The sequence below is a fragment of the Eschrichtius robustus genome, chromosome 15 (assembly GCF_028021215.1).
Source record: "Eschrichtius robustus isolate mEscRob2 chromosome 15, mEscRob2.pri, whole genome shotgun sequence".
Taxonomy (NCBI): domain Eukaryota; kingdom Metazoa; phylum Chordata; class Mammalia; order Artiodactyla; family Eschrichtiidae; genus Eschrichtius; species Eschrichtius robustus.
The window spans coordinates 41435172-41458623 of NC_090838.1; positions in this window are offsets into that span (position 1 = coordinate 41435172).

Sequence of the window (23452 nt, forward strand, 5' to 3'; positions counted from 1 at the left end):
TCTAGTGCAAGGACTTTCCCAGAGGGAGGAAAAAAGCAGATGATCTGGTTAATCTCTTGTCACCTAGACTTCTGGGTAAATGGACTAATAATATTCGCTAAGAGGAAAAACCTTATCTTCAGAATTCCCTTAGAAGAGTATCACTAGCTAAAGGGTTAGAGTAAACAAAGTCAAAATCTATAGAGATGTGAGGCATGGCTCACTGGAAAATGGCATATAAGCTACACAACTCTTTGGGTATAAAACAGAGATTTTACCTAACTTAAATGTTCCTCCTGCTATGTGACAAAACTTGTGAAGTCTATTTAGGAACCTCATCTATTATTCTGGACCAGAAAGTACATGTTTGACATGGGAAGAAAGTGTCTGAGAAAACACCCTTAATGTCCCAGACTCTATCTACTTTGAACCCTTTGGAGTCCTTGTGTTACCAAACTCAGGTTCGGCTGCTCGCAGCTCGCAAGCCAGTACTTGAGGGACAAGTGTTGGTTGGAAAAGGAAAGGTTGCAACCTCGGGTGAAGATAGATTCGTGCCCCAGGACCAACTCCCAAGATTCTGCTTGGCCACAAAATCTTTTAAAGGGCAAAAGGGGAAATAATCTCAGTCATTAAGGTAGGGGGTCAGATGCTTCATCGTTTTCCATTGAATACAAAGTTTCTGACTCCTTGTGATCTTTCTCTAGATGCTATCTTGTTCACATAGTTTACTTGCAGGATTACTGAAGGGAAGGCTGGGGAGAAGATCTAGGCTTCTGTTAACTACTTAGTCTTCATTCCTACTTCTTTAATTTAAGACAAGAATCAACAGGTTAGACAAGGCATTGTGTGATCAAAAGATTTGAGAGGTGTGCTTGGGCTGAAATTTAGTGAGTCTTGGGGGCACCTGGTGTGAAGGTTAACTTAAAATATAGATTGGTGAAGTCTATTTTCTGCTAGCTTTCAGGGGCTGCTTACAAATCCCCACTGTCAGACATCATTCCATTCCTGTGGGACTAGGGGCCAAGGTACCTCTTCTGCAGCCGCTTTAGGCTGAGAAGGGGCGTCGAGGTCTTTGAGTGGAAGATGCCATCATGGGTCTGTAGCATCTCTTTGCTGAGAACTTCAGTGGCCCACTTTCATATACAGGGAGAACAAGGCACAATTATTTTGATGTCCACGAAGATACATGGACTAATACATAACTATTATTATGCAATAGTGTTAATCCCATTCTCTTGAGGCCAGTTCTTAGAATTGTGCGTGCCGTAGATTCAGTACTGCTCAAGATGGAGCAGCTTATGTCATGACTGCAGGCTGGTCATCCACAGTTAGCTTTTCTCCTCTTGTGGCAATTGTAGTAGCTATAAAACAACTCAGTACTGTGCAGCAGATACTGTTATTTATGTCCTTTAGGGAGGAACTAAAAATTCTGTGACTGTATTGTCCCAATCATTAACTGCTTGAATCTGCTCTTTTGTGACTCAGGGGAGGCCTGGGAGACTTCAGCTTTTCTCAAAACAGGCAGGGGACTTGGAGGAGGGGCTTTTTTACCTGGGTGGGCCTTGCAGGGTCCTGCTCAGTTTCACTTGTAGCATTGAAATTATTAGTAAAGTTTGATCCTGAGCAAGAACTTTGATCTGTGGACATCAGATCTGACAATCCAAATTATTTGTATTATCTCTGAAAATAAATGAAGTAATGTTGTCTCCTAAATATTGAAAATAGAATAATATAATAAATTTAAGGAAGGTAGAGAAAGTAATTGATAAAGACAAAATAGAAAGGTTAATAAGAAAATAGAAATTGGTTGTACTGATAAATCCAAGAGCTATTCATTGAGGAAAATAATCAAATTAGTGAATGACCAACTGGTCTATTTATTTACTCTAGAGGATTGCTGTGGAGCTCTTTTTTTTGTATAGCTCCTTTATCTCTGCCCCTCAGATTTTGGCTGCCTCAGCTTGCCCAAGCTTTGACCTCTCTCTCCTGAACTCAGCTAGTCTCTCATGCTCTGCTCGGGCTCTCCATCTCTGGTGTGATCTAGAAAGTCTCTCCAGTACAGTAAACTGGGGCTATCATAGGGCTCACCTCACTTGCTTCTTTCTCCTCCCAGCACTTAGTCCTGCTGTCCAGTGTCTGAAAACAGATGTTTGATTTGCTTTGTCCAGTTTATGATGGGAGGACAGGTCTGGTGCCATCTGCTTATTCATTGAGTGGAAAAGTATATAAAAGCAAGAAAAACATAAAAAGAAAGGAAGGGAGCACGAGAAAAAGATAGTTTGCAAAAGGGAAAAAGCAGAAGAAAAAACCCTCAAATCCAAATATATGAGTAAAATGATAAATTCTCATATTCCAGTGCAAGTAGAGGAGTAATAAATGTCATCAAAAACAGAAAAAAGAATAAGGTTGTTTTAAAAATTCAACTCAAAACACATTGAGAAAACTAATAAAAATAGATAATCCACTACCTAGTTCCAGACACACACACACACACACACACACACACACACACACACACACACACACACACACCAGAAAAAAAATTAATTTAGAAAGAGAGAGGGCATATTACAGCTTATCTTTTAAATATATGAGAAATATTTTTATAATTCTATAATTTTACACTTAAAATGTGAGTAAAATAAGTTAATTTCTATAAAAATACAAATTGCCAAAATTAACTCAAGAAGGGGTAGAAAAACAAAAATAATCATAACCTTGGAAGGTATTGCAAATATTCTAAGAATAAAAAAACAGAAAAGCCTATGTTCTTATCTTTTTCATTTCCTCAACATGATGGTCCCAGATAATTTTGCAGACTAGTTCATTAGACCCACCAAAGAACTCCAAATCTTAATCACCTTAATAGTTAAAGTGAATACAAAAAGAATGAAAACTCCAGAACTTATTTTTGCAAAGCTAGTATTTATCTGATGCCAAATATATAATAATGGTTGATCAGTAAAGGAAAATGGCTATCTAAAAGTTACTTGGGAAATCTTACCCAAAACAAAACAAAAAACAGGGTACAGACAAAAACTCTTAAAAGTATAATTCTGTGATTATAAATACTGCATATAATGTCCGAATACACAAATGCATTAATGAATCAACATTGTCGATCTTGAAAGAGATCTAAAAATACTTGTAGGAAATAAATTAAATGATAAAAATGACATTATTTAACAGAAAAGAATGAATTATTCAGAAATGGTTTAAGAATAACTAGGTAACCACAAAAAATATGTAAAAATCTCATTCTACCTCATACTTCACAACAAAATTTTTAGTGCTTTAGAAGCTATATTTTAAAATGGACTTACGGAAGCCTAGCAAAAATGGTGGAGAATATTTATGTAATTTTACAGAAAGGGCTGATTTCTATCTATGACATCAAAAGAGAAACCATAATATTTATTTTGATTGATAAATTTGACTATCTAGGGAAATATTTGTAGCTATAATACAACATTAACAGGAAACTGGCAACTTTTGCTGCTGGCCATAATGGAGTAATAGGGATTACCCTGCCATCTTAAACAAATTTGAAAAAAAATAGATAGCATTTATGAAACCGTGCTTTTCAGACGTTGCATATAGACTGCACAGGAGAGCGATCTTTGAAAGAAGGGAAAAAATTGAGATGAGCCCTACAATCGCCCAGTTTTTATTGCCTGCAGAGAGTTGCCAGGTTGCAGGAAGGGGGAATCCAAACAGCCCCTGGTGGTCTCCCTGGGTTAAGAAAATGGTTGAGTATTCAGGGAGGACAAAGAGCTAGAATTCACAGGGCGGAGGACTGGAGAAGAGAAAGCAGCACAGTGAAGGGCTCTGGAGGTAGGCAGAGATCCCCTTGTGTGCGCCCCGGCGTCCTGACAGAACACGTCTGTGAGGAATTACCCAAAGCTGGGGAAAGAACTCCTGTAGAGGGGTGATGAAACAATTCCTAGTTTTCACAGGGCTGGGAATAGTTCATCTTCACAACCACAGTGGAGAAACCTGCTAATATTCAGGGTATCAGGTTGAGTCCTCGGCAGTGGGGACAAATTAGCTCTAGACTCAAGGCTCCTCTGTTCTGCTGATCAGTGATTAGAAGCAAACCTAAAAAGGGTTAAACTTTTCCAAGTAACTTCACTGTGTACCAGAATAAAGCTCAATATTTAGAAGGGTTTTTTTTTAAGTTAAATAATAAAAAATACTTCGTTGCATATTAACTAACTTTTATATACTGCTTTCCAGTTCACGAAATGATTCTCATAAACATTCTCTCACCTTAGACGTGGGTTCCTTGTATTACAAATGCAAATATATGAGTGAAATAGGGTCAAGGTGATCTAAACATTTGACAGTCCTCACACATATGAGACATATCTTGGTACTTTTGTTTGTAAAACTCAGTTTAGAGATGGCTTTCTTGGAGGTGGACTGACAAATATTTACAGAAACTATGTTGCAAAAGGACCTCCTTTGTGACTGAATAAAGGGCAGGATGCATTTATGACTTAGACTTGTCTCAAATCTCATCCCAAAGATCAAGTTTTCTTCAGTCAGAGTACTAATTATTCAAGGAAGTAGTGAAAACTGTTAGGTAGTTTAGTTTGGTGACAGGTCTCTTTGTGTTGCAAGATGCTTTAAACTAACACACTAACAGCTGATTGTTTTCTTATTTGCCAACTGTGCTAGTGCCAATGTCAACTGACTAATGTAGTTGGAAGTGGGGGAAGAGGGGAACATCCAAAACCTTAGGAAGTTGCTTTTGGGGAAGATAGATTTGGTACGTGTGCAATTGTTCACTGATCAGAAAGAAAAAGGGCAGATGTTGCATAACTGCTTAAGGCTTTTAGTGTTTATTTAAGGCACATTTAATGGTCTCATCAATTTAAGCAGTGAAATAAAATACATTCATTATTAGTAAAAAATTTACAAAAGCATTAATGTGTGCAAGGAACATCTAAACAGATTCTACATGCAAGGTGTAAAATAGCCAAGCTGGAATAAAAAAGGGCACACTCCTATAAATTACTAATGAATCTTTTCAAAAGTTAACTTCTTCCTAGTATGTAAGTAGTTTTCATGTTATCAAATTGCCTTTTCATACATAATATTGTGTGTTGTTAAATGTTCTGTTTGATATTAATCATTGGCGGTTAGTTTTTTTCCTTGATAGATAGTCAATATTATTACTTCATTTAATGAAGCATAAACACTGCCCTGTTGCTTAACAGAGGCTTACATCAGTGAGTCTTTCAGCCACTCTTCAAAAGGACACATGATCAATTTTTTAAAAAGAAATATTATATAAAACACAACTATAAGTGGATGAGAAATAAAGGTGCTCTAGTCTTCTTGAATACCATGTTTATTTAATTAGTGAAGAAAGATATACATTATTATTCTTCATGCCTTAATTATCAGTTTCTTCTTTCTAGGACTAATCCTTAATATCAAACTTATGACAAAGATAATTTTGAAAGACATGGTAAACTTATTGATTTTTGTCTTTGAATAGAGATGGAGTCAAAACTCATCCTGTGTTCCTGGCAGTTTTGCTTATCACCATCTTCCTGTGTATTCCTCTCTGTTCAGGTTTACTGCCTGTCACTAATGAAGTTGTGAGCATAAAAAGGACTTAAGGCTTTTGTCTTATTATCTGAAAATAAACGGTGATTTTCGTCCTTCTCCTCAAGAAACATGTTTGCCACAAGATAAGGGTTTTATATAGAGAGAAGGACAATCATTAATTGCTTCCCATTTCTCCTTCTTTGTAATGGGTACAACAGAAAGAGATACTAGAATACAAAGTAAAAATGAAGCCCTCTGGTGCAGAGTGAGATCAGGTTTAATTGACTAGGGTGTCTTCCTCCTGGTTTCTGTAAAAGTATTTTCCCTTCCAAAGCTTCCCAAGAAATGCATCCCCAAAATGATCTATCTCTGCTTCTAATGTGTCAGACTCAGAATATGTTTTTTTGCAGTGAGAGATACAGGGGAAATTGAAAGTTAGAATTAAAAGGAAGCTAGGAGGGAAATTAATATTTTTGCTTAGAGTCATTCATAAAATCTTTGCTTCTTGGCAGAATGATGAAAAACTAAACAGTTTTATTTCAGGGAATAGGAATTCAGTATCAACCTTTGTTTAATGCCTTAGAAACAATAGAGAGGGCAAAACGATCCATCACATACAATCCACAATAAAACCTTTGGAAGTAATAGGAAGAGCTTTTGCTTGCCAGTCATCTGAATGGAAGCTGGAAAATAGAGACTTGAATTGACCACTAAATAAATAAGACTAATTGTTGGACATCGACTTTTTAAACAACGAAATGCCGTTCAAACCAAGTCTCTGGAAAATTACTTCAGAATTAAAATCTGCCTATTGGACCAAACAGGAAACCAGTTAGCAGAAACCCCAGACCATATGAAAATGGCACAATTTTAATACTACTACAACAAAAGTAACAAAAAGTTCCACAGAAGGAAGCTTGATTAAGGCCCTACGTGTCATTCAGTTCACTGCTTATCATGCAGTGTGCATTACACTGTCAAAACATTGTTCTTTGAATATAAAACCTCATCTTCTATTGAGGGGAGTTTGGCAATATTTATAATTTATGCCTTTACTTTTTGACATAGCAATCCCATGTCTAAGTATCTACACCAGTTTACGATGGGAAACGTATGAAAAGACTTGTGTTCAAGTGTTTTATTCTGGCACTATACATAATAGTGGAAGATTAGAAATGACTCAGAAATAGACAATGACAAGAAATAGACAATGACTGAACAAATTATTGCACCTCAGCACACTGAAATACTATGCAACATCATATAAGAATGAAGATTTCTATGTATAGATATGGAGTGGTCTCCATTAAATATTGTTAATTAAGGAAAGCAAGGCATAGAATAGTATATGAAATATACTCCCTTTGGTAAAAGAAGGAAGTTATATACAGATATATATATAAGCATAGTTTTGTAAAAAGAAACACTAAAAGCATAAACCAAAAATTAATTAAAATGGTTACTTATAGAGAGTAGGAAGAAATAGGGTAGAGGGACATATAAAGAAGCAAGGTTTTTTAAAAAAAAAACTTGTTATATGGTTTTGCATTCCTAAGTGTTTTCAACACCTAAAATAAAAAACAGGAAACAATATCTAAAAATTAAGAACAAACCAAAAGAAAAAAGAACTTAACTGTAGTAAAGCACACAGAGATACGACTTTTTAAAAGCAAATTATAGAATACATTATTTTCTCTATATGGAGTTGGTGGAAAATACTCTAAGGACAAATAGAACTACAAAGAAATCTTGGATTTTAACAGTAGTCTAATTGAGAGTGATCACATTAATATTATTATTTTGAAACTACTTTATGTTATAGATTAATGAAAATAAGTAATTTTGCTGTTAAGTAACAAATTCAGCTTGAGAAAAAAGACACAGTTGTAAAATCAAAATGTTGAATGAAAGTACTGCAATATTACATTTGAATTGGAAATGTAAGTATGAACTCTTGAGTTTTTTCCTCATCAAAAAAGTAATGACTGCTCAGCAGCAGTGAGCACATCCATTGCCCAGATTGTGGTCTTTAAATACCATAAGAAATCAGAGCTCTTTGGGGTAATGAATGATTCCATATCTGGGGTGAAAAATATACGAGATGACCTTGGAGTATCTAGTTGTGACAGAAAGCAAGAAAACTATCAAAGATAAGTTGATTATGTCAAAGGGATACAGGAATGAACCTAGAGGAAATCTCTTGGCCAAATTTGAGACAATTTGCACATGAAAAAGAATAATGAATGCAACTGGTTGTAAAAGATTGAGTATATAAAAATCCATGCATTCATAATGTTGCAAAAGGGGATGGAGAAGACAAAACAGAAAACACAACGACCAAGGATACAATTGGAAGCAACTAGAAGATGAACCCCTTAATCAGAAAATTGACAAGGAAAGGTTTAACTATTTTAAATATTCATTTATGCTGTCTTTCCTTTATAAATTATATTTCTCAGTAACCAAATAGCCTTAGCTAAAGAGGGACTTCATATATATGCGTATACAAAGAATAATAAGGCTTTGTGTGGAAAGAATAATAGAACTAGAAAATACCATTCTTCGACCTCTCATGAAATAATTAGATTCAGGCAGTCATTATCAGTGGATAAAAAGATATGATGAAAAATTGATAGTGAACTTCATAATGGTGGGCTCAGTCTAGTACCATCTAAATCTTCTAATCAATCTTAACGTTACTGAAAGTGGGACAAACAGATACTGCTTTTCTCTTTATATGAGACAATGTGAAGTACATAGCACCATTTTTGAAGATTTCTTGGACCCCCCCCCCCCAAAAAGTAAACTTGAACCTAATCAAGACTCTATCATTTATTTCTATTTGTAGGAAATAATAAAGAATAGGGAAACAAACCACACCAAAAGGAAGTTAACGGACAAATCTAAATCACAGACATTCAGTAGGAGAACTGATTCCACTTCTGTGAAAAGTTAATAACATGAAGGGGAAAAAAAGGAGGGAGGCATCAACTTTTGATTAAAAAGTCTTGAGAGACATGACACTCAAGTAAATTGTGGGCTTACCTGGTGGCGCAGTGGTTGAGAATCTGCCTGCCAATGCAGGGGATGCGGGTTCGAGCCCTGGTCTGGGAAGATCCCACATGCCGCGGAGCAACTGGGCCCGTGAGCCACAATTACTGAGCCTGCGCGTCTGGAGCCTGTGCTCCGCAACAAGAGAGGCCGCGATAGTGAGAGGCCCGCGCACCGCGATGAAGAGTGGCCCCCGCTTGCCGCAATTAGAGAAAGCCCTCACACAGAAACGAAGACCCAACACATCCATAAATTAATTAGTTAATTAAAAAAAAAAAAAGTAAATTGTGAACATTGTTTTCATCCCAATTGGAACAAACCAATTATAAAAGATACTGCTTTTTTAAAAAAAAAATATTGTAGAAGTATGGGCATGAATTGCATATTGATATCATGAAATTACTTTTTTTTATGTTTGACAACAGCATTGTGGTTATGTAAGAAAATAGCCTCATAGATGCCTATTGAAGAACGTATGGGTAAAATGTATGAAGTCTGAAATGTACTTTAAAATAATTTAGCAAAGAACAAAAGAAAAAGACAAAGCACGTGTGGAAAAATCTTGATAACTGTTGAATCTGAGTTACAGTGTATATAGGGGTTAGTTGTGCTATTCTATTATTGTGTATGTTTAAAAACTTTCATAGTAATTTTTTTAAGTTGCATAAATTTAGTACTTCCAGACCACCCATATAATTAGTAATTAAGCTCCCTTACTTGAAAAGCAAGCATGTGTTTATAGATATGTTTATAAGTGAATGGGTAGATATTATACTTCATTTTTTGTCATTAGTTTTGAAATTTTTGCATGTTGAGTCATCCTTTACGCACATGTAAGAAACCATCATATTTTAATGAAAATCCATCACACTATAAATACCTAACCTTTTTCACACATTTTACATAAGTTTATCTTTGCTTAAAATAGGTTTTCTTAAGTTTGTTCCACCTCCACTAATAATTAATAGGATATTTGCTCAATTGTGTAACTGTGAGCAACTCGAGACAAGAACTGTACATTTCTATACTCACATAAAAGGTTTAGGACATAAAAGAAGAGTTGTAATAGCACTGAAAATAATTGTTAAATATCAGAAGGCTATGTTCCAGAAGTTAGTTTTCTAACCAATTAAAACCGATATCCAAAAATACTAATTGATGTGGTTAACACTATCAATTTCTTTAAGATATCAGTGTGAGATTTTAACAAGGAAACATTTAGTAAAGAGGTAGAAAGTCATGAAGCAAGAGATTATGTGTTCTTTACATTATGGAGAAACATTTTTAAGCAAGGATCTCATAAGATGTTTATTATTTTTTTCATTTCATTTCTAATTCTGTGTCCATTTCTTATTGTTGATTGTAACATTTGAAACACTGAGCATGTATTTCTTAAATTCTAGGCCAGTTCAAAGAAGGCATTCAAGCAATGGATTTCCTGGCCTATGTCTCAAACTAACTGTAAAATCAGAGTGATGACTGATGTTTTCTACTTAAGTCAGATATTCTCAACATTCAATCCATGAAGGGAGTATAGTACATGAATATGCATTCCTTTGAATTAAAGAATTTAGCAGGTCCATTTAGCAGCATTGCTATAGAGAAAAGCATAACTATAAATGGTAAAAAACTCATTGGGTTGGCATCAACTACTGAAAACATCAACAAAAAGTAAAAGCTAAAGTTGATGGCTTACAGGAATTCAGTTGGGGAAGAGGGTGGAGAAGCAAACATAATAAAGTTAAGACATTGAGGATCAAATAACTTTTGTGGTTTTTTTATTTTATCTTTGGTTTGGTGTATAGGTGTGCTTTTAAAGTTTTATACAGTGTTTTCAGGAATGGTTTTAGTGCTTTAATATGGAAAGCCTGTGGTCTAAGATGAGACATATATTAATGATAAAATAGTGGGTTAATTTCAAATGAACCTTATCTTGAGTGTGAGATAATATGTTTTGCTGCATGCAGAGGCAATCACAGTTTTAATAGATTTGGTGTTGGACATCAGTCTTGCTAAATCAATCATTGTAAATTATCTCACAAACATACCTGCAATTCAATGGCACAGCCTCAAGTGAAAAACTAGCAAAGTTCATCCAACAAAAGTGACACACAGATTTATTGTTGCCCACGAAGGATTCTCAAAGAATATTCAAAGTTCAGATATGATGATCAATACTCATTACGCTAAGCCTCCTGCACCTCACATAGCACATAATGGAATCAATAAAGACTTGCTAGTGTACAGTTTTTTAAAAAACCTGTTGGTCTTGGTCCCACTTATTGTATAATGGTGTCTTCATTTTAACATTCAGAGTTCTCTTCAATTTAAGTTTTTGCAATATTGCATCCTCATAGGCAGAGTAATTTTTATACCCATATGAAAATGACAAAGTGTGTTATATTTCTGTTAGATTTCCATTCTAATGGATCTTTTTTTTTTTTTTTTTTTTTACTTTTTTCTTTAAGTTTTTTTTTCCCCCCCACAGTTGCATTTTTAATTAATTAATTTATTTATTTATTTATTTTTGGCTGTGTTGGGTCTTCGTTTCTGTGCGAGGGCTTTCTCTAGTTGTGGCAAGCAGGGCCCACTCTTCATCGCGGTGCACGGGCCTCTCACTATCGCGGCCTCTCTTGTTGAAGAGCACAGACTCCAGACGCGCAGGCTCAGTAGTTGTGGCTCACGGGCCCAGTTGCTCCGCGGCATGTGGGATCTTCCCAGACCAGGGCTCGAACCCGCATCCCCTGCATTGGCAGGCGGATTCTCAACCACTGCGCCACCAGGGAAGCCCTCTAATGGATCTTTTATCTTTTAAATTTTTTATTTTTATACAGCTTTTAAAAGTTACTTTCCATTTACAGTTATTACAAAATATTGACTCTATTCTCCTTGTTGTACAATACATCCTTGAGCCTATCTTACACCCAATATTTTGTACCTCCCCCTCCCCCAAGCCTCTGTTGCCCCTCTGCACCCTCACAACTGGTAACCACTAGTTTGTTCTCTATATCTGTGAGTCTGATTCTTCTGTGTTATATTCACTAGTTTGTTGAATTTTTTAGATTCTGCGTATAAGTGATATCATACAGGACTTATCTTTTTCTGACTTATTTCACTTAGCATAATGCCAAGTCCATCCATATTGCTGCAAATGGCAAAAAGTCATTCTTTTTTGTGGCTGAGTAGTATTCCATTGTATATATATACCACAGCTTCTTCATCCATTCACGTGTTGATGGACACTTAGGTTGTTTCCATGTCTTGGCAATTGTAAACAATGCTGCAGTGAACATTGGGGTGCATGTATCTTTTCAAATTAGTGTTTTTGTTTTTTGGATATATACCCAGGAGTGAAGTGCTGGGTCATGTGGTAGTTCTATTTTTAGTTTTTTGAGGAACCTCCATACTGTTTTCCAGTGGCTGCACCAACTTACATTCTCACCCACAGTGTACAGGGTTCACTTTTCTCCCCATTGTTGCTAACATTTGTTACTTGTAGACTTTTTGATGATAGCCATTCTGACTGGTGTGAGGTGATATCTCATTGTGTTTTTGATTTGAATTTCCCTGCTAATTAGCGATGTTGAGCATCTTTTCATGTGCCTGTTGGCCATCTGCATTTCCTCCTTGGAAAAATGTCTGTTCAGGTCCTTTGCCCCTTTTTAATTGGGTTGTTTGTTTTTTTTTGATGTTGAGTTGTATGAGCTGTTTATATATGTTGGATATTAATCCTTTATCAGTCATATCATTTGCAAATATTTTCTCCCATTCAGTAGGTTGTCTTTTTGTTTAGTCAGTAGTTTCCTTTGCTGTGCAAAAGCTTTTACGTTTGATTAGGTTCTATTTGTTTACTTTTGCTTTTATTTTCTTCAGGAGATAGATCCAAAAAAATATTCCTTTGATTTATGTCAAAGAGTGTTCTGCCTGTGTTTTCCTTTAGGAGTTTTATAGTATCCAGTCATACATTTAGGTCTTTAATCCATCTTGAGTATATTTATGTATATGGTATTAGAGAATGTTCTAATTTCATTCTTTTACATGTAGCTGTCCAGTTTTTCCAGCACCACTTACTGAATAGACTGTCTTTTCTCCATTGTATATCCTTGCCTCCTTTATCATAGATTAATTGAGTATAAGTGCATGGGTTTATTTCTGGCATTTCTAGACTGTTCTATTGATTTATGTGTCTGTTTTTGTGCCAGTACCATACTGTTTTGATGACTGTAGCTTTGTAGAATAGTCTCAAGTCAGGAAGCGTGATTCCTTCAGCTCTGTTATTCTTTCTCAAGGTTTTCTTTTTTGGCTATTTGGGGTCTTTTGTGTTTTCATACAAATTATAAAATTATTTGTTCTAGTTCTGTGAAAAATGCCATTGGTCTTTTGATAGGGATTTCATTGAATCTTTAAATTGCCTTGGATAGTATGGTCATTTTAACAATATTGATTCTTCCAATCCAAGTACATGGTATATCTTTCCATCTGTTTGTGTTGTCTTCAATTTCTTTGATCAGTGTCTTATATTTTTCCAGTAAGGAATATTTTAATGGTGGATAAAGAGTTCAAGGATATCCATGGTACCCTGAAATGATATATGTACAGCTCTTTGATTTCTCGAGAATTCAACCTATAAGCTTACTCAAAAGGAGGAAAGCAGCTTCTTCTGAAAATGGAAAGATCCCCTTTCTGTCTCTCCACTCCAGGATTCTTTTTGCTAAATTCTGAAGCGTCTCAATGGCGTCATTGTTATTTTGCAACAAGATTCCTAAAATAAGTCATTTCTATTGTACATAATCTTGTTACATAAATAGAAATTTCTAAAGTTTTCCAATTAACAAGATGAGAGGAATCCTTTCACAATTTATACATATATCAAATCATCACAATGTACACTTTAAATATCTTACAATTTTATTCATAAATTATACCTCAATAAAGCTGAAGGAAAAATGACACTTGATTTTCAAAAATACATAAAAATAAAGTTTTCCATCTTCTTCCTATATATAGATAAATACATATCAAATATACATATTTCTCTTGATAGATAGATAGATAGTGATCCTATTAGTCTAGCAAATGTTGGCTTTCAATTCCTCATCTTTAGTACTTTTAATTAAACAAAATTGGGCTGATTTCAACAGAAGATATCTTTCAGCTATTGGAATGAGTAAGATTTGAATCCTACTACTACTACTACTGGGAGGTGTTTCACTTACTTTTGGCTTGAAAGAGAAAACCTGGTAAAAGAACGTACATTCACAGATAGAGTGAGTCTAGATATGTACATATATTGTTAGACTTGAAATTTCTATTTTCCTAATGTGTAAATCTCATAAAGGAAATAGTAAGTATGACCCTCCCTTGATATGCTTAATAATATAAATGCTGAAAAATAATTATAATAATACTGTAATGAAAGACACCTTCATTGATCAACATGCTGACATACTCTGGCTAAATATTAGGCACCATTCATGTGGTTTCCATTTGGAGCTGGTGCCTCTATAAGTCATTAACAGTGTTCTCTGGCTGAGTTCACGCTCCTCTGACATTTCAAATGGTCATCTAAAATGGCTACGTGATGGGATGGCCCGATGGCTTGAGGTATGAAAACCTCTTTCAGCCTGTTACAAGCTAATCTTAGCTAATGGGCTTTCATGTCACTCTGCTCCGCTGAGCTACACCCTCCCCCCACCTCCCCACCCACCTCCAGCCCCGAATCCAAGTCACCAAACACAAATATTTAAAAGCATATGAGCTGACTTGAAACTACCTGCATTTTAATTTTGTATAAAACTCCTCTGGACAACCTAACCACCCAACTTGGCTCCAGACAGTATCATAATAATGCACAACATAGCTAAAAAGGAATTCCATTTTTTTCTAACTGACCTTCATAGGAAAATGAAGTAAGGCTTTCAGCCTACTAAATTATTCAGTGGTAGTATGCATTCTCTAAATTTATTACTCTTGGCTGATCCATAGTTTTAAACATAAAATAAATGTTAGAATCTGAACTAAAAATGCAATTAATAGAACTGTCTTTATCAACTGTGGCTATAAAGAAAATTCCATTTTCATAATTCACTGACAGTGACTATATATCATCAAATTTATTTTGATAAAAAGTTTAACAAATAAAGTACGAGAAACAGATCTAACTAAAATAGCATTCAGTACTCTAACTTCAGGACCATGTGAGGGCAAGTAATCACATATTTTTGGTTAATTGCTTCGCACATATTCCTGTTCTTAACACTAATGCAGTAAATTAGACAAGACTACTAAATGTGTTATGTAACTTGTGTCAAAGATCCCATATTACTCCACTTGGTTTTTGCACTATTATAGCTTATAGAAAAAAGATAAGCAAAAGTAATACATGTAAAATCAGATGCAAAAAAGAAACAATCTTTTAATTTGGCCATTGCTCTCACCCATTTTTGAAATTATTATTTCAACAATTAAATTATTTTCTATCATATAATCCATCAGTTTCTTAGTCTTCTCCATACTTTCTATCACTGCATACTCAGACACAGTTGTCTTCTTCCCTCATGAGGCTTTTAGTAGGCTTACCTAATAGTAGTGATGATTATGCAACTTTAAAGACTATTTATTGAGCATTTAGTATGTATGAGGTATCATGCTAATAGCTTTACCTGAATCACCTTTTGTAAAATCTTCACAACATTCCTATATAATTATGATAATTAACCCCTTTCTGCACATGGAGAAACAGACCCAGAGCAATTAAGTAACTTGACCAATGTCCTAGGGCTAGGAATTCATACATAGGCACCTGGTTCCAGTACCACACATCTAGCATTTTAAAACATAAGTCAGGTGTTATTCCCCTGCTCAGAACCATTTATCAGTTTCCCATCACACTTAGAAGAAAATCCAGGCCCTTGCCACATCTTACAAGTTGTTTCATGATCTCAGCCACTGTTTCTCTCTGTTTGCACCTCCTCCAATCGTACACTCATTTACTCTTCTTCAGCTACAATGGCTTCCTTGATTCCTTCACTATGTGAAACACACTCTGACCTCAGGGCCTTTGCACTGCTGTTACTTCTGCTTGAGCCAATTTGCCCTCATGTATTTGCTTGACTTATTTCCTTACCTCATTCAAGTCTCTGCTCAAATGACATACAAAGAGAAATTCCCTCAATATCCCCTCTAAAATGGTACTTCACTCCTACTTTTTAGCTTCATTTTTCTTTTTTGGGCTAACTATCTGCCATTATGTTACATATTTGTGTGTGTATTTTTTTCTTCCTCACAATAGTGGAAGCTGCAAGAGGGCAGATACCGTGCTCTGTTCTGTTCACTGCTGTATCCCTAATGCCTGTGTTGTGTATGGCACATGGTGGGTTGTCAACTAACAGTTGTGGAAGGAAGGAAGAAAAAAGAGGAAGGGAGGGAGGAAGAGGAGGAGGGAGGGAGGGAAGGAAAGAAATTAGAAATCACAAGCAGGATAGAAGTTCTAAAGCCTGACCCTCTGTTCCCAACTCAAAGCATTGAATCAAATTTCTAACAAAAGAAAACACAGACACACACACATCACAAAAAACAAAAAAGCATGACTTGTTTAAGTTAAGGGAAAAAAAAAATTATTCAGGGAAAAACATTTCTCAAAGCACATGATGATTAGATATCATTATGGATACATATATAATACCACATCTGGGTTAAAGTGAAAAATGTGAGATTTATAGTTATTTAATTTCATAACCCTAAGCATTCCTGGGAATTGTTCATTTTATTCTATTTTGATTGAAATAATACTCCAAGGTTGTGTATATACTATGCTAGACATTTACTTGGAAGCCATGATATTTAATCACTATCCAGATGTTTTCAAAGAAACACCCCAGATGGTAGACATTGTGTCTGAAATATCCAGTTTGGGAAATTTTCAGAATTTTTATTAAGCTTAAACTTCTATCCAATGCATAAAGCCAAATGAGAATGAATAATACTCTGTTTTTGTTTTTCTACCTGCTCTTGCTGTTTTTCTTCTTTCTGTTGCCACCATCCTAAATCAGCTTTCTCAAGTTTCATTGGTAAGATTGTAATAAGTGTTCTCTCACAGCTGCTTACACTATCACTCCTAATCAACTCTGGCTCCAAATGGAAGATACACTGTCTTTGTTTATAAAACCTCAGGCTCTCCATTGCTTACAAGATAAATTCAAAATTATTTAAACTAGCTTTAAGGGCTCTCAATAATCTAGTAATAACATACTATTGAATGTTATCTTTCAGAATTCCCTCCATAAAAGAAGCAACTATATTCATTGCTCCATATAATCTGAATGGGAAATAAACCCTTAGCTTAGATCAAATTATGTTGTTGTAACAAATCCCCCCACCCCTCCAAATCCCAAAAAGTTTTATTTTTCATTCACGTCATATGTCCATCATGGGTCAGCATGGCTGTACTCTGCCATACTGTCACCTTGGAACCCAGGCTTCTAGAACTGTCTTAAACGTTTCAGAGTGGGAATGTGCAGGTCACGGGGTCAAGCCTGCCATCAATGGGAAGGCTCCACCACCCCAGAGAGAGGCAGGGAATTTGAACAGTAATACAGTCTAGCACAAGAAAAATTCATTCTTTTTTAAAGGAATATATCAAATTACTAAAACAGTTACTCAAGAAAATAACAAATTCTCAGGCATCTTGTTCCTGAGGTCCAGCCCTTGCCTTAAGGCAAGGAACAAATTCTCACCTTTCTTGCTGAGTTCCTTAGTTCTCTGACTTTTCTTCCTACCCCTGCCCTGTAGCACCTAGCACCGTGTTTCCACATAACACACAATCCAAACACATTTCCAAACTGGAATGATTTTACATACCAGCTCATGGTAAGATACTGTGTTTGAAAAGTGCGTTCTTGGTATTTTTTTCCTTTCTCTTTTCCTTCCTTATTAATTTTCTCCCGAAGGAAAATAACTTCTAGAAATCAATAAGAAAAAGATACACTTTATAAATGAAAACAAATATGACCAATGAGTTCCCTTAAAATAAATTTTAAACGGCCAGTAAACTTATAAAAATATGCTCAACTGTGATTGTTATTAAACACATTCACAACAAGTTGGGATAGTTTTCTACCTTTAAAATCATCAAAAATTAAAAAATTTTATAAACCCAGTGTTGGTGTTAGGCAGAATATTGGTAAGTGTGACTAATCCTTATTCCATTTTCTTTTATCATTTTCTCAGTTTCATTAATGTCTCTTTGTTCCTGAAGTAAGTCAAAGAGTAATTATTTAGAACAATGCAGATTTTATTTTAAGCCCTATAATATGCTGACAGTGAATTCACAGAGCTTATTGCTTTGCCAAATAAAAACAGTGGTTAAAAGAAACATACAGCATTACGATTGGTGGGAGTACAGCCAAGCCCACCCCCTGGGTAAATGTGACCACCACCTGAAATCCAGAGATTTCTGATGAATAAAGATAATTATGAATAATACTGCACACCTTGCCTGGTTTGGAGCATATGGCAGTGGTTCTGCATTGCCAGGAAAATAATGTTTCTGTCTGCAATGTTTCACTCAGAAGCTTTACCTGCACGCAACTCACAAAAACATAAGAGCTTTGCTGCATCATGCTGACTGAATTCACTGCAAAGGTTGATATTCTAAACAAAATCATCAAGAGTTGCATAGAATTAAATTTTAACCTGATGCTGGAACTGCAAAAGCAGTTCAGATATTGTACATACAGTATTTCTAAAGACCATGCTTTTGTGCACTCATAAATATGAAATGCTCACAGCCAGCATGATTCAGTTGGTTGAGTTTCTTCCATGAAATTATTTGAGATTTTTTTCAAAAGTGTATTTTTTCTGACTGATTATTATTAGTCATAAATTTTATTTCTAAGTATAGGTTTCTCCCTGCCATTAGGAAGTATTCACCTTGGGGAGGCAAATTAACTCTTTCATTTATCCTATTCAAAACAATAAAGTAAAATCATTCACTCCATCCCCTTGTCTGCTTCCACTCAATCTCGCTCTCAATATAAGTCCTCCCTCTAAGAATCTAGTATCTTCAAATGTCTCAATCCTCTACCATCCCCAGTTAGCAAAATTTCACTCTGGCAGTGCTCCCCTAACTTTCCAAATCACTTCTGCCTTATCAAAACATTATTAGTCTCTCTCTCAGCTTCTCCAGATTCCCCTCATTAAAGAGATGAACAGCTCATTTTACCCAGTAATGACAAAATTGTGAGTGAAAGACTTAACCTATTATTCTTCTCCACTAGCCTGTTACTGTTGTGATAATGCTGTGTAACAAACTACTCTCTGAAACCCATTGTCTTATAACAATAAGCATTTATTTTTCTGACCAGCAGATCTGATGAACAGCTAAGGTGCTCTGCTTCAGGGTAGGCTGGGCTTGGCTCTAGGCTCTGATCGGGTTTAGATCTGCTTCATTGAACTCTTTCTGGGGCTCAGGCTAAAGGGACAGTGGTTTTATGGAACATGCATTTCTCATGACAGTCAGAGGAACACATGAGATCAAGCCAAATTGTGCAAATACATTTAAGGCTTCTGCTCACATAGTGTCCACAAGTATTTCTTTAGCAAAAGCAAGTTGCATGCCCAAGTTTACTATGGATGAGGTAGTGAAATATACTCCCCCCACTGAAGGGCACTGCAAAATCACATGGCAAAAAAATAGTGAAGAATTGAGAATCAGCATAGCTTCCAAGGAAATATATTTGCTCTTTAGTGGGAATTTCCTAGAGATAATACAGTAGCTTAGGTAAAAGTAGAATTTGTATTGGTACGAAATGCTGGAATTATTGTAATTTAAAAGGCAGTTGAAGGAATGTAATATCCTATGAATCACATCCAATAGATATTCTTCTATTCTATTGAACATATAATAAGGAAAAATTCTAATACTTATTACGTGCTGGGCACTGTTTTAAGTGCTTTACCTATGTTAACTCATTTAATTATCACAATCATCCTATAAATTAATGACTATTCTACTTCCATCTGATACGTTGGGAGACTGAGGCATACAGAGATTTACCAACTTGCCCAAGGCCACACATTTAGTAAGGTGTGTACTCCAGCTCCAGTCCCTATGCTTCTAACTGAAAGACTGAATATGCGAATGGACAAAGACCAGACTGTATGTAAAAGCAGAACTCTGACCCACAACTTGCAGCAACCTGTACGGTAAACCAACCTATTATCTACAATGACCAGTCTAGGAAGACGGCTTGCTATAAATCACATTGGTAGGAAGTCAGATTACTATCTCTAGCAGCAATCCAGGAAGCCAAACTATAGCCCTTGTAACAATCAGCCCCAAGTGGCTATGACTTGACAACTTCCCAAACATTTGTCCCCACTTTAGACTTAGGACCAACCAGAGAAAGCCAGATGACGCACCCTGACCAATCACGTGGGATGCCCTACTTCACGTTAGTGCACCTACAGCCTCCCCATTCCAGCAACCTCCAATCAGGGCACACCTGAAGCCTTCCCGTTTTATCATTATAAAGCTTTCCCATTCCTCTGCCTGCCTTTGAGTCTCTGCCAAAACACAAGTGATGGTGGCTGACTTCTTCGCTATAGCAAACTCTGAATAAATAGCTTTTGCTTTTCTCATTTGGTTAATCTTCATTTATCTCCACATAACCAGAACAATATCCATCATAACTAGTGCAATTGAATTTGTTCATATCTGACATAAATAACTAAAACTGTAGTTGAAACTGCTTAAAGGCCAATAATCAGCTCTTTTCAGTACTTAATTTTGATACTATGGCCCCACCAATACTTGGTATTTAGAGAAGTTTATAAATATATCTACAGAAAGTCCAAGTTACTGATACTCACAATAATAGTAATAACAGACAGTACACGTCAATGATAAGAACAACACCAATAATAATAATAAAAACAACAGCTGTTTTATTAAGTACTTATAACCACCACACACATTACTAAAAACATTACTTTAGATTTGTTTGTTGCATACTAAAATTAACCACATGAGCTGATTACTGGGATCGCTCCATTTTATAGATTGGCTTATAGAAAGTAAGCAACTTGCTGATACATGGTTTGGATGTGTGTATATGTGTGTGTGTGTATATATATCCACACACACTGGATTTTCTATTTAGATAAAAACATCTTAAGAGCGTATATTCATTTTTGCTTTTTCCTCAAGGGTTTAATTTACCTGTGTGCATGATGTAAACAGTCAATTCTGGGGAGAAGCAGACCCAGGATTCTGTGCTACCCACTTGCCTCTGTGCCTGGTGAATCTACCAGAGACTGTTGGTAGCAATGGCTTTGACCTCTCACTTCACTAAATCCGAAGGTCCACAATCTCTCTATTAAGCAACCATCAATCTTGGCCGACTACTATGTATGCAAAAAGTTACGGCTAGGAGGTGACTTCCTGAAAATCAAGTCTCATAAGTATACTCTTAGCAGTGAAGTGTTAGAAATAACCTGTTTTTCAGTTCTTCAGCAGGACAGTTAAGGAAATTGTAATCCCCATGTGCACATGAGTTAGAAGGCACAGCCCATTTACCTTAAAGAGCTTGAGATCCATTGTAAGGAGACAATGAAATGATAACTTAAACTTCACTGATGAACAGCAGTGACATGAGGAATGAATTCAAGCAAGATTTATTTAAAGATAAAAAGATTGCAAGGAGAAGGTATGATTTGCAATTATGAAAAATTAAAGGCAAGAGAGAAGGGAACATTCCAGTTGGGGGGAATACTATGGCCAAAGGCACAGCAGTAGGAAAAAGAGGTGTAGAGGTACACGATCTACTGTCAGTCCAGTGGGAAAAAGCAGGTTTATGCAAGGAAATAGTGTCCCTCTTTTCTATTATGCCTTCAATGTACATGAAGAATGTCTGACCTTTAGTAGAAGATCAAAGTGTAATGGGAAGTAACACAAGTGCATATTTTGGAACCAGAACTTCCAAATGGCAGTTCTACAATTTACATTTTTAGGGAATGAGTTCTCATGACTAAATGCTGTTTTTCTTCATATGTGGTGATGCGTGTTCGTGTGAGAACACAACATTTTATAAATAACACTTTGTACCATCCTTCGCTGTGTCAAAGGAAATATGCCTGCTGTCCACCCCATTTCTTTCATGATATCTCACGGCTTTACCTCTTAATAAGTTATGTTCTATTCCAAGGAATTGTACTGACAGCTTTTTTTCTTTTCCCCAAAAATATCTTGTAAACCATTGAACTCCAGTCCTCTTTTCTGAAGATTCAAGGGTAAGCTTACAGCCCTTATTATCATAACACTGGGAGGATTTTTTCACCTCTCTGCCATTACTAACACACTGAGCTTATCCCTTTATTAGTCCTTTTTTCCTACTTGAGCTATGACATTTCTCACATCAAGCATCTCCCTATCATGATCTCCAATTTTGTTACCTGGATTTATTTTCAGTCCGTGGCACTTGTGCATCTCAGATATGTGAAAATCTTTGAGATATTTCCACAGACCTGGCAGTTGACTGTGAAAGGGCTTCTCTCAGGGAACGGACACAGTACAGACCCTGGAAGACTAAAGCTTGATGTGGTCTCCTCCATTCATACAGCCTGTGTGGCAGAATGGAGTCTGAGAGAGAATTTGGGGTCAGTTTATCACGTTCTATAAAGAGTTTCACTTGACAGTTGTCACTAACTGCCTTTTTTCACAAGGCCCTGTTCTAGGTACTGTGAGGGTACCAGGATGGCAAAGATTCTGTTCTTGCCATCAAAAACTTATAGTCTAACATATAAGATCAGATTCCAATTATATCAGAGAGTAATGGGCATTGTAAGAAAAGTAAGAGATAAAGGGCATTGTAAGAAAAGTAAGAGATAAAGAGTTGAAAGAAGGGGAAGATCCTTTCTTACTGGCCAAGGGCCAGTCATGCTTCCTGAAAAAAAAAGATGCAATATTTTACCTTTGTCCTAATGGTAAGGCAGAAAGCACATTACGATAAAACTATAGAGCTATGCACTTTGAGCTATAGAGAATTGGTCAGTATCTGTCGCAATCAAACCCTCTTTTCTCCTTCCTAGAAATGGTTCTATTTAAGTCTTTTGTGCCTGATCCCAAGGAGCTGAAGCAAATACACATCAACAGTATAAAATGGCCTGCTTGATTAAGTTAATTTCAAGGTTTTACTTTTGCCCTCATTGCCTGTAACTGTTCCATTCATTTGGATAATGGTAGAAAAATAACCTAAAAAATAATTAAGTAATGGTGCCAAAGGTTCCTTTCCATCATGGCATTGTAGTCTTCTCATTTCATCATAGATCTTAAATTTGCCTTAAGACTCTAACCGCACTTTAGTGAACATGAAATGTGATTATAATTATGAAAGTAACTGAAAAAGAAAACATTAGCTTACTAGGTATGTTATTCTAAAATATAAATACTTAGGGATGGGGAAATCTCTCACTTGGAAATGCAAAGATTCTTTGAGGATGTAAAATTCATCATCGAGCTGCTGACTCTTCTTTCTTCTTTTGTTACTTCTTTTTTGCATTATGTTATAGGTCTATATTATGAAGTAGCCTGCGTTTTTCCAATTCAAATTTTCTAATACATGAGAAGTAATTAACTTTATAATAGACCCAATTCTAGATGCCCAAATGGTCCTTTTTCTTATTATTAGTTATTTTAATTTGTCTAACATGTATTGCGATCCTGACAATAAGCAGTCCAGATTTTAATTTTTTTTTTTTTTTAATTTTTATTCTTGGCTGTGTTGGGTCTTCGTTTCTGTGCAAGGGCCTTCTCCAGTTGTGGCAAGCGGGGGCCACTCTTCATCGCGGTACGTGGGCCTCTTCA